This window comes from Haliaeetus albicilla, chromosome 18 (assembly GCF_947461875.1).
Source record: "Haliaeetus albicilla chromosome 18, bHalAlb1.1, whole genome shotgun sequence".
NCBI classification, from domain to species: domain Eukaryota; kingdom Metazoa; phylum Chordata; class Aves; order Accipitriformes; family Accipitridae; genus Haliaeetus; species Haliaeetus albicilla.
Genome location: NC_091500.1, coordinates 13,082,605 through 13,102,220, shown reverse-complemented (window position 1 = coordinate 13,102,220; position 19,616 = coordinate 13,082,605).

The window sequence follows — 19,616 nt, the reverse complement described above, 5'->3', positions numbered from 1 at the left end:
CTGTGAAAAAAAAATCACAGGTAAAACCTGGCCCCAGTTATACCTTACAAACATACACAGTATCAGACACTGCCTGTTCATGGGTGTAGTGCAATACAAAAAAAAAAAAAAAAAAAAAAAAAAAAAGCCCAACGAGCCTAAGGATCTAACTCCAAAGGAAATGCAAGTCAGAAACAGAGCCCCAGAGTGTCACTAACAAAACGCTGGGAAGATGAATTCCCTTTCATTCACTGCCAAATCCTTCATTGCCTTCTTATTGTAAAAAAAATATATTTCTCCGGAGGTCAGACCCAGGTGATAAACAGCTGAGCAAATTTTCTATTTTAGCTTCTGAATAACCCCTGAGGGACTCTCTTTTGTCTTTCCTGCTTACGTTGACCTCAAACTGTTGGTCAGAGCCTAGAGGAATCACTCAATTTAGCAAAGAGAAGCTTTTTTTTTCGTACAGCTCCATTTCCTCTGAATTTATCTTGGTGTCTCAGTAGGAAGATAGAGGGTTTGTCTCCGCAGTTAGCAGATAGTTTGAATGTCAGCAGGTGTGAACATACCGATTGCTTCCTTATCTGATGCTGCCTGAACGCGTTGGCCCCGAGCAGAGAACTGCTTTCATACCCTCCAGTAAACCGCCCGCCCTGTGCTCACGCTGCCTCCTCCCACAAACCCCGTTACCTGCCAACTCTGCACAAGTCACCTACTGTCCGACCCGCCGAGCCCAGCTCTGCTGCCCTGGGCAGCGGTGTTAATCATGGTAACATCATCAGCCTCGAGGGGCGGGGATTTTCATTTTCCCTGCTTCAAAACACAGGCCCGGGGTTGTCCTATGTAAATGCAGACACCCATCTGAGGGACACAAGTCACCTTCATCTGCCTTAGTGTGGTAGGAGCAAGCCAGCATCTCTAAAGGGCAGTTGACATCTCAAGTGGGGTGAACCACCCTTCTATGGGTTTTAATTTCTTTTTGCCAAGCACAGAGAAAGCATGCTATGTCTATATTTGCCACTCAGGCATCTTAATCAGTGGCCCGGCTGATTAGAGGAATCCAGCTCCCGATGGCCGAAGTCCTCTGTATTTGTGCCGGCTGAAGTCATCTATTTGTGCCCACACAACATTGCAAATCTAGACATTTTGTCTTCTATTAGCCCTCGAACCAAAAAAAAGTTATTCAGAACATGCTGCAGAGAAAGAAGTAGCTGATTACAAGCATACTACTTGTTCATCTCTGCAAATATGCATGAGAGAAGAAATCAGGTCTTCAGGTGACAGTCTGGGGACAGTTTACTCTTGGTATTGTTATTAGTGGTTAGGTTATGGTCAAGCTCAAGCTTTTTATTACTTGGGCTTTAATAGATCTATCTCAGGACAGTAGAAGGTTGGGGTTTTTTTTTTATTTCTTCTTGCTTTCATAGCCCAGGTGTAACAGCAATTGAAAGGAAAATTGAGATTAGGCAATAGCAAAATTGAAATGAAGCAATATGGGTCACATTCCTTCTGATCTGTGCCAACGAACAATGAACATTAGAAAGTGTATCACCCTTAAAAGTGAGTACTTTCAGATAAAGGAGTCATGCAGCTACCTACTAGTCTACAGGACTGTAGAAGTTTATGAAGAAACATTTACGGTTCAGGCACAGATAGCTTAGTCCTATGTACGTGAACCACGTACATAGTCCTACAACCATGTACAAAAGAGTAGCAAAGAGTATATGATGTAATGTCTATAATCATCCAGGGTTACCATTAGGGGACTGAGTTCAAGTTGTTTGAAATATATGGAAAGACTGGTTTCATGCCCTTTGCATCAGGAGAATTTCATAGGAAATTAGCTGGCAAAAGAGTCAAATGATCTGGAATGGATTCCCATTTTTGTCACCTACCTGACAGTAAAGTAGTATGTGCCACTGTTTAAACAGTGTTTGCAGAGTGCAAGCCTGAAAGAGTCAAAATCCAGTGTTGATGATGAAATTAGATGCAGTTTAGGGCAGGAAGGGCAGGGTGGTAATAAAAAGCCTGTGCTATTTTACATGTCACTAGCTTGCAGGTGAGCTGCTGATGGTCAGGTTCTTCCCTCTGTGTTAAGCCCATTGTAGACTGAGGTATTCATGTATTGTGAGGTGTCAGTTCAAAGACTGGAAAAGCTAGCTATACAATGCATGCAGAGCAAAATTACATATTAGACTGTTACTATTAAATACAAAACAAGATGTGACTTAAAATAACTTCTAGCTCAACTTCAGGTAAAGAAATCCATCTCGTAGCAAAGGCATGTACTCATCCTCCACAGAGGAGCATCACCTACATTATTAATACTCATACAGTAATGCAACTCTGTTAGAGAGCGTGCCACCAGAGACATTAATTCAGCTGCAGCCCTGTTCTAGGAATAGAGAGGTAGGGATTCATCCATCTATACACAAGGCAGTCACCCCAGGCTCCCTCTCTATCATTGAAGAGAAATTGGCACTTCTAGGGTTCAATCCATCTTATCCTTAAGTAGACATCTAAAATAGGTGTGAGAAATGCCCCAGAAGTGCCCATTTGATTCAAACAGGAGCCTAGGAGATGCAGAAATTTATGCCATAAAGTTGGGTGAAATTATTTTTACCCTGAATGTCTAGTCAAGACTACCTACAATTTGGAAGTAAAATTTTCCCTCTATTTTGAGTTTGTGCAGTATGTAGTAGACCTTAGCTCAAGACTTAACCCAGGACTGGTGCTTCAGCTCACTTCAGCAAAACAATACCTGGAATGCAATGCTGTTAATTTTCCGGTAGATTCAGATGGACTTATGCCTCAGGGCAAAGTTACAATGAGACAATTTGGTAAACAGGTTTAGTCAGCCAGTGTTACCTCTTCACCCTCCCTGTTAAACTCCTTTCCAGACACAACTGCTCTCGCTTTCTCCCTTCACGATTGCTATTGATCTGCAAACATTCTCTCTAGGAGGTTGCAGCAGCAATCTGTGTATTTACTTCTATTTAGGATATTACTTTTGCTTTGCCCAGGCCACAGCCACAGCTAAAAGAAGCCTCCAGGATTATACCCAAAGGACATAAAGAAAAATAGTTGTAATACAGTGAGTATCAGATCGTTTAATTGTACAAAGATCACCCTGAAGGTTCGTAGTTGTAAGAGTTGCTCAAATTCTTGTGAAGTTATTTCATGCTGCTTACACCTTTTTTTGCATGCATTTTTCCCCTGCAGCTACCTCTAGTCTTAGACAATGTAAAATCATCGTGTCAGCAGTGTGTATGTAAGCATGTGTGTGCACGTCTCTTTTTTCTCCCACTTTCTCTCTAAATATATGTTTATCTATATGCCTAGCTATATGTTTATATCTATATGTCCGCACAGAGGCCAATTTGCTGGTTATAAAAAGTAAATGGCTGACATTCTACTAACATCCAATAGTTAGCAGAGCTATATATTGAATCTTTTGGCAACTTTCATGATCAAACTGTAGCAGTAGATTTAGTTCTAAGAAGTACCTCATCTTTACTCTGTAAATTAATCACCAGCTGGATGTGTGAGATACTGAGTGACATCCCCCTCTTCAAGAATATTACCCAGCACTTGGAGAGGAAAAGAAAGATAAAAAGGAAAGGAGACAGAGCTGTCATGCTGCTCGGTACACGGAGGGGACCTCACACAGCAGGTTGTAATCTGAACTGTCCCATTTCATTATGCCACTGAGGCAGACCCCTGCAGTGCATTAAGGTTTTAAAATCATTTAGGAAATATGAAGATACATTGTTATTAAATCATTTCATTACACTTCAAAAACAATATTCTGATGTCCATTTTTTTACGTAATAAAGATTGTCTTTCACCAGTGGGGACTGGCAAGTGAATATAGACTGAGTTTCTGGAATAATATGATTAGTATGGAAATGGAAATGGACTGTAAATAATACTCAGGATGATCTTTTGTTCAGCCACATCAAGGAATCAAACAAAAGCTTGCTAAGACTGACTTCCATGGTGTGCTGAAAATAGGCAAAAGTATTTCCATAGAGGATTTTGCCATATACTTGATCAGCTTAAAGTTGTTCCTACAGAAGATTTATTGATAATATACTTTCAGTTTATCTGGTTACTTTTTGTTGAATTAAAGTGAAAATCTTGGAGACACACACATGGAAATTATGGTTATCAGATAAACATCTAATTGGTGTAGTGTCACACAATATTTACTCTGCAGAAGTATATATATGGCAAAACCAGTGTAAGTCACATCTGTGTTCATACAACACTGCAAAAGCACAAGAAAATCTTAATTCAGAATTCTTAATTAAAAAATCTACCTATGGAAATTTCTTTTTTATTTCAGAAAGAAAAAATTAAAAATAAAAAGAAAGCTTGTCTTATTTTGTCTTGAAATTGTGATTTATTACTTTATAGTTATTAAAAAACAACATTTAGCCCAGTAATGGATGACTAATAAGAAAGTTTTTTGTAAGTTCTATTTGCTTTTATAGCAAAAAGTATACCATGTTGATGTTAATTAGATTTAATTCTCTGCAGTGCATACATTTTTCTTAAACTACATATGGGAGCCTTCTTCAATTCCTTATCGTTGAGCACTTCATTTATCTACATTTATTTTTTATGAGTTAGATATAAACTGAAAATGTCTCTAGGTGTGAAGAATGTCAGGAGACTCAAGATATACTATGTAAAGATTGATGAAAAATATAGAAGTGTCGTTGGAACTTCATTCATGTTTACACCAAGAAACTTTGAAGACATGTTAGTAGAAAAAGGAAAGTCTTTAAGGACTTATGTACTCCCATCACCTCATGTTTTCAAGATACTGTACAACATAAAAGATCTGCATTTAGACCACCTCATGACTAGATGTATTTTGAATTCCAAACTCCTGGAACTTTGTCAATGTTTTCCTCCATCAAAAGTGGTTTAGAAGAATTGGAAGCTGGGCTGCTATGGGGGAGCCACATGTGTGATAAATTCCTATGAATTACACAGTCATTTTTATTTAGTATCAAAGAAACAGACTTTCAAGAACTTAAATTTCAATAAGAATAGAGAAGCTAGCTTTTTCCTTAAAAAAAAAAAAAAAGCCTCCGAGTTCATCTTCCTATTCTCTTCTGTGTACACCAGATATTATTTCCAACATTCAACTGTACTCATTAAGGTTTTCCTTGGACTTGGCCTGACATGTCTCTGAGACAATCTCTGATGCAACTTTCTGGAAGCTAAATTTTGTGGCTGTTATGGATGTGTCAAAACTGAATGAGTCATGCACTGCCAGGAGTCTTTTCAAGCCTAAAGTCTTCATGTTGACTGTCTATCCTTCAGGGATAGCTTACTCTCTTAACTGTTTTCAACCACTATCCTAAATTGTAAATTTAAAAAAATAGTAATATTTTTTCATTTCTTTTCTTCACATAAAACTTTAAGGAGGAAAGAAAGAAAAATAAGTATATTGGGAAAGGAGATTGGAAAAAAGGAAAAATTTGAAAGAAACAAAATGAACAAAGGCATAAAGAAACTGAGAAAACAGAATTTTTAAAGGATTTGGGTTTATTATTTTTGTTTTACAGGAGTGAGAAAGTCAAGAAGCATTTCATTATTTCTACTGAGCAAAAAGTTTTGTAAAACACTATTTTTTGGTTAGTTGCAGTAATTAGGGGGTGCTGTTACTGCAGGAAAAGTGCAAGTCCCAGAATATACATAGATCTTATTTTATCAGTAATGACATTTCAGTTAGGAACTGTGATTTCCAAGCGAAAACAAAATGAATGAAAATAGTACTATTTTTCCGAAACTTGCATGGCTACAGCTGTATTGCTATCGAAGTACCTCACATTGCAGTTGATTTTTATTCCTCCCACATGGAATATACATGGTTTAAATAAACTAATGTCACTACAGTTGGATTTGCTTTTGGTGGTAGAGGACTATATTTGGTATCAATTTACCTAGCTCAGTTCATTTTTTTTTTGTGCAGACAAAGGTTAGGACTATGTGGAGAAAAATACAAACAGAAAAGTAACTAAAAAACCCAACACCAACTCAAAAAAAAAAAAAGATATTTACCTGGGAATTTGGAGGCAAGAGGAGGGAAATTAAAAGCACTTTCATTTGATGGCATTGGTTTTGCAGTCTGTAAGGGTGCATGGACTTAGATACTGTGGTTTGGAAACTAACACCTGGATACAACAAAGATTTTCTCTTGGAGACTAGTAAACTGCTAGATAAATAATTTTCACCTAAATATTTGTTGATTATTAAGATAGCGACCTTATACTTTAGAATCTCTTCTCACGGTATTAATTATGAGATCTTCATGTCTGATAAAGGTCTTGTGTCTCCCAGTTCTTTGACTTTACCTCTGCAGTGGTCTTTGGTCTTTGTTATACCTTAGCTGTTTTGTATGGAATGAAACTTTGACATTAACTACTCTTCAGTGGATGTTTCTCTCTCTCCTTTGACCACAGAGGACTTAAGGCAAGGTGAGGTAAATCCAGTCCCTTGTGCAATTAAACAGAAGACATTCCTTCGTCTATTTTTCCATTTTTCTCATTCCATTGTAATATCGCCGCAAACAATTGCTATATTACAATCAGTTGTGTAGCTGTTCTGTGTGAAATGGATATTAAAATAAATGATACATGTACTTTCTAAACTCTTTCAGAACAAAAGCTGTTGCTGAAAGATGGAGAGATCCAGTCCTGACAGTAGGAACCATTAAAAAATAAGAAGTAAAGCTAGATATTATGCACAGGAAAAAATATCCTGCATCTAAAAAGCCTTTTGACCAAAAGAAGGAACAAAGCATCTTCCATGCTAAAATCTTCAAAGGGATTTTAATTTTCTTTTCTTTGCTGATGAGGTAAATAGGGGCAGAACAATTTATGGCAGTTTTTTTAGACTCTGCCAGAGATTTGAGCTTAGCAAGTCAAATAACATCAGACATCAAACATAGTCATCATTCCTCATTGAAGACCTCTGAGTCCTGGAGCTCTGTTACCAATTGGTACTTAAACAACTGACAAAATATCCCAGAGGAAGCCACTGTCACACCCCTCCTGCCAGCCAAAAACTAATGGTGGTGAAGACATTATTTGTTTCAGCAGGCTGAAATGGCAATGTGGAAGATTCATAGCGTACTAGAAGTCCCATACTCTTTGCTGTTGACTATACACGAGAGCACTCCAAAAGGAAGTCAGCCACATGACACTGTGTAATAGAGTTTTCAGCTTTGTCTGATTGCATTACAAACACCACACATATTGAAACACTCTGGCAGCTTCCTAGTGCTCACAGTGAGGAACCTGAACCTTTTGACCTCAAACATCTTATTAAAGCCTATGCCGGACTGTGTCTCCGCGAGGGAAAAAACAAGAAACTACTGGACTTATTCTCCTCTATAATTCATTCAAGTAAGCCCTTGCTGAGTGGAGGACCTTGGCTTTGATGTTAAAGTCTCCTAATTGGAAGGAAGTGAAGTGTTAGCCTGTCAGGCTATTAGTCTCTCATCAAATACTTTAAGAGGTATCAGAACACTGAAGTTCTCACACTAGTGCAAAGAGAGCATGGAGTGGCCTGTTTTTTGTTAAAAAGTTTAAACTTTGCATCTGTCGAACAACCTCCCCCAGAATTTAATATACATGGAGTTGTTCCTTGATATTTCTTTCCTTTTATCTCCACGTTTTCCTTCTCAGAGCCTCCATCTTTCTATTGCCTATAGCACATCAGCTCCTATTAGTAGGAATGTGGGGGATAACTGGCATAAACTATAAAATCTCAGGCTTCGTATTACAGCCCTGATTCAAACCCAGCTATTGCATGCCTAGTGTGCTCTACCTCTCTGCTGTTTGGTTGTGGAACACCTACTTCTGTGGTGGTTTTCCTCCCAGGAAAGTCACCTCTCAGACGGGTGTCCTTACAATAAGTAACATTAAAACCCAACCATTTCTGGAGGATGACTCAGTTCTAAAGCCTCAGCCCAGGTCCAGGTTTTGTTATGTGCTTAATTTATAGTACTTCCTTACATTAAATTAACTTAAATCTAAAAATGTGTTGCTGCTCTCTTAATTACTGGTGCTTTCCTACATTACAGATTGGGTGCCTAAAGAGAAGGATGGGGTGTTTCTTTCTTGGGCACATCCAACTAGTCCGAGATGAGAGTTGAATGGAGTCTCACAGGGATGTGACTAAACTCCTTCCAGGATCAGGCAAAGCTGAATTCTGTGTAATTTCTGTTATTCAGGTTGGCAATAGCATCCCAAATGCCACAGTGAAGAAAATCTGTGGAACAGTATAAAATAACTACCTGAAAGGAAATTTCTAAATTGCTAGTGCACATCCTTTGGAATTATGAAGATAGTTATATAGTCACATCTGCTCTGTTTCTTAGTTTACAACATGAGCCTAAAGAAATGCCGTACAATCAGTGTAAATGCTTCTGTTCTACAAAGTTTTTTCCATTTCGAATTGCCTAGTGGCAAGCTTATGCAAACAAATTAGCTGTGGCATTTCATGCATATCTTCCATAATGCTAAGCATTCCCTTTGTTTTGCAAGATGATGTCCATATGAAAGCAAATCTATTGCATCTGGGCCCTTACTATTCATGTCTCTTTCCTGGCTGAATATGACCCTGTTCATGCACAATTATCCCTTTTTCATGCAAGTATTTGATTGCTAGTCAGATCTCTCACTTTACTTCATGCTTGGTTCTGGCAGCACTTTCATCTGCTTTTGGATGGGTCATGAGTTTTGTCTATTGCAACAACTTCTTTAAATTTCCCTCTACTGATTCTTTTTAGTGATCTCATCAACATAATGCCCTTTTGTAAGTCATTCCCACCTCTGAATGTCCAGTCTTTTATCATTAAATATTGTAGGGTTTCCCACTCCGTAATTATTTTGATGCTTCTTTTTTTAATTGGAAAAAATCTTTTTCTTTTGATAGCTTAAGCAATCAGGCACAAGAATTTTTTTCTTTCAGTTTACTAAAGTTGCTCACTATTTATATATCCAGGCTCCAAAGATATCCATGGCACTTTATCAAATATGTGTGCTTCTGGGACGAAGGTCAGTTACCTGTCTGAGGTCATTAAAAAAAATCCTCTCAACAATCCTCTTCCACCCAGTCCAGCTGTCCACAAGTCTGGGTGCAAGAGCTAGTGACTACACACTTTTTGCATTATTCTGAATGAGAATCACAGTTTAATTTGGTTTACTGTCATTATTTTTGTTGTCTCTTGACATCAGATATTGATATGGTTTGGACTGTTCACAGAATAGGAGCAGAGAAATCAAAACATTGTTTTATTCATATAGCTACTTTTTCAAACACATTTGGTTTGTCTTTCAGTAAGCAACAAGAAGCATTTACAAGTCACTGCCTGTGGTATTTCGAAAGTGGAGAACATATACCAAGTTCCCAGCTGTGCTCAAACACCACTCTTATATCTCTATATAGGCATTATACCTCCTATGTTTGTGTCATTAGCAAATGTCACTAGAGTAACATAGGTCACTGTGGAAAATATTAAACAAGATTTCAGAGTGATCCACAGAGAACTTCACAAATAATCTTTCTCTGATAATCATTCCCCTTTCAGGACACCTCTATCATGAGCTATCTTTTTGGCTAATTCCTTCTGCACTTCGTGTACCTTATGTACCATCTTCTCCAGTCCAGCTCATAATTATCACATTTTTCAATACTGAATGCCTTAGTGAAGTCCAGACATCTTAAACCTAGACACTTATGTCAAAAAACTACTCTCTTATCAGAAAACCAAAATAGACTAGTGATGTGGCTATGGAAAATTGAGGTGAAATTTTATTCCATTTTACATTTATATCCACTTACTTTTCCTCTTTCGAAACTTACTCTTGGGACAAAATCTTAGCTGGCACACGCCAGTATAAGTCTGTAATACTTCTTCTGAGGAGTGATTATTAATGACTAAATACTAGGTAAAGAAATAGATGATAATTTCCCTGCACTGTCCTGAATTGTCCATTACTGCGTTCCAGCTTGGACTTCCTTGCCTTTGATTTTCCCCAGCCTGCCACACTGCCAAATAACCACCATGTTTGTGTATATCATTTACAGAAACTATGGCTTTATAATCCCTGGAGTACATAACCCTTAGCACAAGCTACTTCATCTGGATATGTGCTGACTTAGAGAAGCTGAGAACCTCTCCCTTGTGTTCAGATTTACTGCCCATCTGGAAGACACTGAAACTAGAGCTTATATAGGACTGCGTGGTAACTTAAGCCACATTAAAGAAGAAATCAGAACAGGCATATATGGAATTCCTTTCAAGCTATCTTTGCTATTAAACTGCAAACAGTTCTAATTTCCAAAATGAGGATACATCTCAGATATACCTCTGAAGCCAATTCTGAGAAGGTCGGTGAACAGGCTAAGAGTTACGTCAGTTGCTTAGTCACTGGGAGCATGTCTTCCCTGCAACCAGAAAGTACGAGTGTGGTCATGCATGATTGGGTTACCTATGCTGGTTTAATCTCAGCTATCTGGGTAAAAATCACACTATGAGAGCCTGAATTCAGCACGATTTCAGCATGAGCTTTGCAGTCTCATGGAACCCAGTGGGGCTGTATGCTGGAGGCAATATGCTCCAGGTTGTACCTCTGTGGTCTGGTCTCTGCATTACTGACGCTGAGGATGAAAGCCAGCAGCAATCCCACCTCTCACTGCAGCAGGGCTGCATCTGGCACGCATACAGCCTGGTCAGCACTGCAAGTTGTGAGACACACAGAACGAGGACCGAGCCATCTGAAAAGCTGCCTGTGACACTCAAGCATGTCCCTCCTGAGAAGAAAGAGCTGTTACAAAGCCTTCTACCTTGGCTTCATTCGTGTTTAATTTTGTAGGATAGTAGTAAACACAGCTTGTGAAATTGCCAAACCTTCACCCAGAAAAAGGGCCACACAGCTTTTGAAAGAAAATGTTACCAGAAAGTAATAAGGAGAAAACAATTTTGTCTGAAATTTCCCAGAAATAGTCAGCCTCAGGAGGAAACCCAGCATGGAGCATTATACAAAGGATTAGTTTGGAAAGTATGTGCAGTCTGATAATAGCTTCTTGTAGTGAAGAGTTCGACAACTGTAGTAAAGGCAGTGCCATCAGTTCTGCCTATAATTTACTATTAATAAAAAATAAAAAGCAAGACTTTCAACTGGATTAGCTGCACAGTGTATCAAAAAACCACCCCCATTCCATAACTACTATCTTTATGACTCTTAGAGAAGGTTGTATGCTACTGCCAAAATCTGCCTTTCTTTCCCACTGCTGCTGCGGTCATGCTAGTGATGTCTGAGTGCAGAATATGGCCAATATTTGCTTGAATCTTGAGATTTCGATAGTGCATGAAAAATTGCTAATATGCTAGTCTGGAAACCTTTGTCCTGAAGGTCACTGGTCCTTGGCTGTATCATTCAGATTCCTAAAATCATCTGTTGACTTAATATCTACTCTGTTAAATAGAATTCACCCCATTAAACAGAATCAATTTCTCTGGATCCAGAGTAAAGGATTCCTGTAAAGTTTCCCATCACTCTAGACATCTACTTGAAAGCAGAAAGCTGCTGCTGTGAGATGTCACTTCCTACATGCTTTCTTCTAGGACAGCCATGACTGGCTTTCTAAGGAATAATGTTTTGTTTAGCTAATGAATAAAGCTTGCTCTAGATAGATTGCAATTGTATTTTATACAACAGGGCAATTGACCATTTATTCAATGGATCACCTGGAAATGCTTGACCATAATAATAATATTTGGAGTAAACAAAAGAATTTTAAATGCTACAGTCTAACAAATATATTACTTCATCAGAAGGGTAATTTTTGGTCTTGGCTTATACATGTCATGCCGATCCAAATGCTTTCTTAGCATTAAGTTGGCAGTGCTTCATATTTGAAAATGCTGTGAAGACATTAACTTCTATCAGTTTTCTTATAATAATATTTTATCCTGGTCTATGGTGTCAAGTTTGTCATATTATATACTAGTATAAATGCCAATCAGAAGATGTGGAGTGCCCTTTTTGAAGCTTAATGCAGTTTGTTGTATTTAAATTATGACTGAATTGAATGCTCTTGTGGCCATGGTTACAGTACTATCATCATGTTTTCAGAAACACTGGATTTTTATCTCAAATACAATTTTGTAGCAGCATTCTGTGGCACTGCAATGAATGAAAAAAGTAAAAACTGATGCATATGTATAGTAAGCCATAAGAAAATAATCATTTACAACACAGAGATGGAATGGAATGAATGGAATGGAATGGAATGGCATGGAATGGAATGGAAGAGAAAAGAGAAGAGAGGAGAGGAGAGGAGAGGAGAAGAGAAGAGAAGAGAAGAGAAGAGAAGAGAAGAGAAGAGAAGAGAATGTTTCAGTTGGAAGGGACCTACTACAATCATCTAGTCCAACTGCCTCATGAATTCAGGGCAGGTTCAATACGAGCCAGCTGTCGACCAGTACCCCCAGATCCCTATCTACCTTTGCACTCTTTCCCATACATAGCATAGGAAATGCTGCAAACGCCTCTGTCAGTTTAACCCCTGTGGCAGTAAATACCTGCTGACACCTTTGTGTCCCACTCTGAGAGCTGGAAAATGATTTCCACAATTCTGCTCACACAGAAGTTGGTCAAAGGCATTAATATCCAACAAAACTCAGAATTTGGCCTTGTGTGTTTTTTCTTAGTACTTCAGAAACAAAATGCCACATTTTAACCTCAGATATATAGCTTATCTCTTTAGATAGTATAAATGAGTATAAATCTACCAGTTTCATGAAATTATGATGTACCCTCACTGAGAATCTTGCCTTGGGATTCCAGTAAAATCAGTGGGAACGCCTGTGTTCAAGGACAGATTTTAATGACTGTTTCATAAGTGCTGACAGAAAAATGGATATCTTTTGTTCAAGTCATCTGACGGATGAGCAAGCCAAAATGCTTTCCTTCCAGCTCAGTTTAGGAAGTGAAACGAGAACATAATCCAGCTTGGCAGTTTAAAGGCAGTGACAGTTGTGGTCAGTGGCTTTGTTTCCAGCCTCCCTTCTAAATCTGCCAGACCCCACGTGTGGGCTACCTGCTGGCATTGACATGTGACACCAACCCGGACCGTGGGATGCACACATCGGATCACGCAGGAGATGTAAAGTACTATGAGAGTTCTCTCTCTGCATTACTATTAATAGCTTTTACAACTCTTACTGTCAGAACAGCTCTGATAAAAAGTGGAATAAACCAGGCAGAACAATGAAAGCAAACACAAAAAAGCCATACTTGACTTTCATTCACTAGCCTTCCCCCACTGCCCTTCAAGGACATTACTCTAAACTACTTGACGCTGTGAATTAATCAGCTTAGCTACACACCATGCCACAGTCTGGAGACTATTTAATCTTGCTTTGGTAACATGTTAGAACTGTTATAATTTTCCTGTATTCTGTTACTCATTTACTTACTTGTTAATAATACATTATACTCCAGATGTTAGGAATGCAACTAGCTTACAGAAGTTTCTAATAAGCATTGTTTTCTGTGCTGCTCCTTTCAGTAATTATGAGCATGGTATAAAGAATTGTACATAACTTTGTAGTTACGACGAACCTTAGGTAGCCAACTGACTGGATAGGTAAATCTGAAGTTTAGCTGTGGTCCAGGCCCCTAGCAGTTTTGAATGGAGATAACACTGAAACAATTCCATCTCAAATCCATGGAATAATCTGTCTCCAGGCATGTGGATTGCCACCAAAACACAATTTCGGTCAGGAAAGTCAACACTTATTGTCCAGTGATCTCAAAGAGAGAGGATTTTTAAAATATTTTTTCATAAGTTTTCTCAAAATTGCCTCAGCAAAGGAATGTTTGGTGGCCACTCCAAGAGCTGTTATAAAAGAATGTTTCAACAATAATGAAAATAATAAAGGGCTCATGTTCAACACTTTTGAGGAAGTGCATTTCTACATGTTTAAAACTTTTATAGAGTAGTGGCATGATGACATAGCATACTTTTAAGACAGTATCTTCACTGTTGTTATACAATCTTCCGAAAATTTAAGAAAGTTCCAATGTTGGGCATTTGACTGTTTGTTTGGTTGTTTGTTTCCCGTGTAAAGATCCTGTAGAGAAAGTATGGTGTCAACACCAGAAGTGCTTGTGATAGATTTGATTGGAGTTGCTCCCAGGCAGTGTTGTACTTTGGAAATCTGGCTGGATTTGGGCTGTAATAGTTGCTTAGTAATTCTCCACCTATCTGTTCCATGTATACATGCAATTCAATGAAGCTATGCTCAGAAACTACCCAGACCAAAACTGTCCTCTGCTGAGGACTTTCTTCAGGAAGGAAATCTCAAAGGCGCAGGAGCAGGCTGTCCCCATGTGCTGAAAGATGAGCCGGTGGGGAAGAAGACCGGCCTGGCTGAACAGAGAGCTTTGGCTGGAACTCAGGAAAAAAAGGAGAGTTCATGGCCTTTGGAAGGAGGGTGGGATGACTCAGGAGGACTCCAAGGATGTCGTGAGGTTATGCGTGGAGAAAATTAGAAGGGTCAAAGCCCAGCTAGAACTTAATCTGGCCGCTGCCATAAGAGACAATGAAAAGTGTTTCTACAAATACCTTAGCAACAAAAGGAGGGCTAAGGAGAATCTCCATCCTTTACTGGATGTGGGGGGAAAAAACGTAGTGACAAAGGATGAGGAAAAGGCTGAAGTACTTAATGCCTTCTTTGCCTCAGTCTTTAATGTTAAGACCAGTTGTTCTCCGTGTACCCATGACCCTGAGCTGGAAGACAAGGACGGGGAGCAGAATGAAGCCCCCATAATCCGAGGGCAAATGGTTAGTGACCTGCTACACCACTTAGACACACACACGTATATGGGGCCGGATGGGATCCACCCAAGGGTACTGAGGGAGCTGTGAAAGTGCTCAGCAAGCCACTTTCAACCATTTATCAGCAGTCCTAGCTAACTGGGGAGGTCCCACTTAACTGGAAGTTAGCAAATGTGACGTTCATCTACGAGAAGGGCCAGAAGGAGGATCCGGTAAACTACAGGCCTGTCAGTCTGACCTTGGTCCTGGGCAAGGTCATGGAGCAGATCATCTTGAGTGCCTTCATGTGGCACGTACAGGACAACCAGGTGATCAGGCCCATTCAGCATGGGTTTATGAAAGGCAAGTCCTGCTGGACTAACCTGATCTCCTTCTATGACAAGGTGACCCACTTAGTGGATGAGGGAAAGGCTGTGGATGTTGTCTACCTAGACTTTAGTAAAGCCTTTGACACCATTTCCCACAGCATTCTCCTGGAGAAACTGGCTGCTCATGGCTTGGATGGGTGCACTCTTTGCTGGGTAAAACCTGACTGGATGGCTGGGCCCAAAGAGTTGTGGTGAATGGAGTTAAATCCAGTTGGCAGCTGGTCACAAGTGGTGCTCCCCAGGGCTCGGAATTGGGGCCAGTTCTGTTTAATATCTTTATCAATGATCTGGATGAGGGGATCAAGTGCACCCTCAGTAAGTTTGCAGACAACACCAAGTTGGGAGGGAGGGTTGATCTGCTTCAAGGTAGGAAGGCTCTACAGGGGCATCTGGACAGGCTGGATCGATGGGCAGAGGCCAGTTGTGGGACATACAACCAGGCTCAGTGATGGCTCCTCCACTTGGGTCACAACAACCCCATGCAACACTACACACTTGGGGAAGAGTGGCTGGAAAGCTGCCTGGCAGAAAAGGACCTGGGGGTGTTGGTCGACAGCCAGCTGAATATGAGCCAGCAGTGTGCCCAGGTGGCCAAGAAGGCCAATGGCATCCTGGCTTGTATCAGAAATAGTGTGGCCAGCAGGAGCAGGGAAGTGATTGTGCCCCTGTACTCAGCACTGGTGAGGCCGCACCTCCAATCCTGTGTTCGGTTTTGGGCCCCTCACTACAAGAAAGACATTGAGGGGCTGGAGTGTGTCCAGAGAAGGGCAATGAAGCTGGTGAGGGGTCTAGAGCACAAGTCTTATGAGGGGCGGCTGAGGGAACTGGGGTTGTTTAGCCTGGAGAAGAGGAGGCTGAGGGGAGACCTTATCGCTCTCTACAACTACATGAAAGGATGTTGTAGTGAGGTTGGTGCTGGTCTCTTCTCCCAAGTAACAAGCAATAGGACGAGAGGAAATGGCCTCAAGTTGCACCAGAGGAGGTTTAGATTAGATATTAGGAAAAAATTCTTCACCAAAAGGGTTGTCAAGCATTGGAACAGGCTGCCCAGGGAAGTGGTTGAGTCTTTAAATACCTGGAGGTATTTAAAACACGTGTAGGTGTGGCACCTAGGGACAGGGTTTAGTGATGGGCTTGGTAGTGTTAGGTTAACGGTTGGACTAGATGATGTTGAAAGTCTTTTCTAACCTGAACAATTGTATGATGTTATGAGAAGTCAACCTCAAAGTGCCAAAGGACCTACTTTACTTGGCAGAAAGGCAGTACTGATCTTAGAAGAGGCAATGATTGGGCACCAGTACCTGGCCATCAGATTGGTAAAAAGCAGAAATAAATGCAATTAAAGTCAATGGATTTACACTAGTAGGTAATACATTTCAGGAGAGAATCAAATCTTGACTGTAGATATATCTGGAGAGACAGGTATGTGTTGTATATAGCTTTACCAGTATAATTCTGCTTTCTCTCTTGCTTCTCTGTCAAGTATATCCTTGGCATCTGGCTCCAGTTTTACAATAGACAATCCACTGTTTCTTCCTCCCTGGTTTGTGTGTCTCTAGCTATGTGACCCCATTTCAGTGAGCTGAAAGAAATGTAGATCAGTTCATAGGCTATAGCAGAATTGATATTTCTCATCCATAGTTCCCTTGCAATTTAACATATAAACATCCTCTCAAGACAGTTTCCCAGGAGAGGGGGTGGGAGGGTGAAGCCGTGTAAAGTGCTTACTGCATCTGAGAGAAACACATCTGGTGAGGCCATAGAGTGCATTAGCTCACCAAGGTGATGAAGTGAAGTTTGAAATGACATTTAAGTGCCATGAGGGACGGCTGCAAAGGAGAGCTACTGGCTGGGTAAGGCTTTTTCTTTCAACAGACTGAAAAGGTTTTGTTATTCTTGCTAACCTGCTGCTACCCCAATGGGAGAAGGTTTATTAATATCTAAGAAAAAAAAAGATGGATACTCTGTTTTAACACTTTTCACTGTAGCTATATGATGCAAATGTACTCATGCCTTCAAGGTGGTGCTGAGTTTGCCTGGTGGAAACATGTCACAACCACAACCCTGATGCCTCAATGGAAGCAAATCACACCCTTGATTCTGCCCTGTTTAGAGAAACACTGAACTGTAATAATATGAATAGTCCCATTGTCAAAAGGAAAACTCTAACACCTTTCCTCTCTCTGGCTTGAATTATTTTCCTTTTTAAAAGAGTTTTTTCTTTATATATTTTACAATATAAGATAAAAGAAATAAGAAATAATAAGACATACAACAAAATCAGTATTTTCTTTATATAAAAAGAATAATGATACTTGTCCCATTTGCAAAGTGTTTTGAGACAGACCAAAAAGAACAAAAGCTACACAATATACACATACACTATTTAAAGGACAAGTAATAATCATATTAAGCATTTCTGTAGGCTTGGCAGAATCAAGTACTGAGTACCTTCCCCTGACTTACGCTTGCCCAGTGACAGTTGATAAGAGAAGGAGAGAAACTGGGTTAATTCTTTCAATCCTTTCTTCATTAGTCCATGACTCCATGACAGCTTAGATTAGCCTAATATGTGGTCCCATTGGAGTTCATATAATTTGCTACATTACTTAATTCGGTGAAGAAATGTTTTGCATGCATCACATAGAAATGTTTCTGTCTACAGAGCTGACTGCATTACAAATTCAGTGATCTGAACCTAAAGGGATGCCATAGTGTGCTACACTTAAATAATTTACAGTTTAGAACATTTGCTGCCGACACACAAAATAGACACAGAAACCTACTAAGGACCTTTTTCCCCTTCTACAGTATGTTTTGAAGTGCTGATTAATTTGCAAAGACCTAATATGTTATCACTTTTAAAAGGTTATTGTATTCTTTTGGAAATCCACACTGAGTGATATCTTGGTTCTCTGAAATGAATGCCAAAAATCAGACCATTTCACAAGTGCAGGATTTTGTTAAGGTTTTATATAAGTAATTGCATATTAACGCAATTAGTATAAATGTGTTAGATGTTCTATATAGAACTCAAACTGGTTTAGTACCAACTTCAGAACTATTTTTAACAAATATTGCAGGGATACCTTCACTACACTTGTGCTTTCCAGTAACATTTACTTTGTATTTTCAAGTAAAATTCAGCATCAACTCTGCAGCATCACCAGTTATGTTTCCAGCTTGCCTAAAATGAGTAAATGCAATTCTATAGCAAACACTAAAGATACAAACAGTGCACTGACTTCTCCTGGGAGGATATACTGAAATGAATTTGCAAAATAAATTATGAGAATTAGTGAGATTGAAATAAACAGCAAACCCTGTATTTATACAAATCCTCATAGTATGGATATGTATACTTCCTTCCTAGAACAGAATTCCTAGCAACTCATCTTTGAAAATTTCAGAGTGAGAGTTTTCTTAGGTATAGTGTTTCCGTATATAGTACTGAACTTAAAAATGGAAGCGGAATTCCTACAAATAGACCCCTTGGACAGGTCTGTACATTGAGTTATGCAGTTCTGCCATTACTGTGCAATCAAGTCCTTAGCAAGGGCTTTGATACTTGGCCCTTTATAATTTATTTAATGTCCCTACTCTCAGTAGGGCTATAAAGGTAATTGTTTAGGAGCATCTCAAGTGGAAATCAAATCTTTTCAGTTTCCCAGAAAAATATTAATTTGTGGCATGTCAAGGAAAATATTCCTGTAGAGTTGGAAAATGTGCTCATTCTTGTAAATACTTTTATAAGATGGGCTACCTAATGTTTTTGAGGTGAGAAGCAATTGTCACAAGAAAATCTGACACTCACTTTGAACACAAAAAAATCTACAAATCTACAAAAAATTAGTTAAAGTCACCCAGACAGTGTCAGAAAATATTAGATTCAAAGGTAAGGGTGAGCCTGTACAAGTGGAGGAATATTTTCATTGTGGCAAAGCACCATTCCATCTCAACAGCAATTTATATCATTGTGTTATGTGCTACTGCTGTTTATCAGTAGGACCATGTAGGTAGAAAAGATGCCAGGCAAGTGGAAAAGCTGAAGGCTGAATTGATTGAGAACTGCTAAGAGAAGGGAATAAACGCTGCATGTTGATGACAACAGTTGTTGAGATAGCTCTGATAATTAACTGAATTTTACATGAAGAAAAACCCAAAGTGCAATTTGACGATGCAGCGATGTATGTTTGCATAGCTCTGTATTTTGGAAGCCATGGGTGAATCTAAGGATTTGAACGAAGACCTTTAACTAGAAATGAATTCTAATATTGTACTTAAAAGAAAACAAACCGATTGCTGAACAGACAATCAGGAAAGGATCACGGGATCATGCAGGCTGGAATGGACCTCCAGAGGCAGCTGGTCCAATCTCCTGCTCACAGCAGCGGC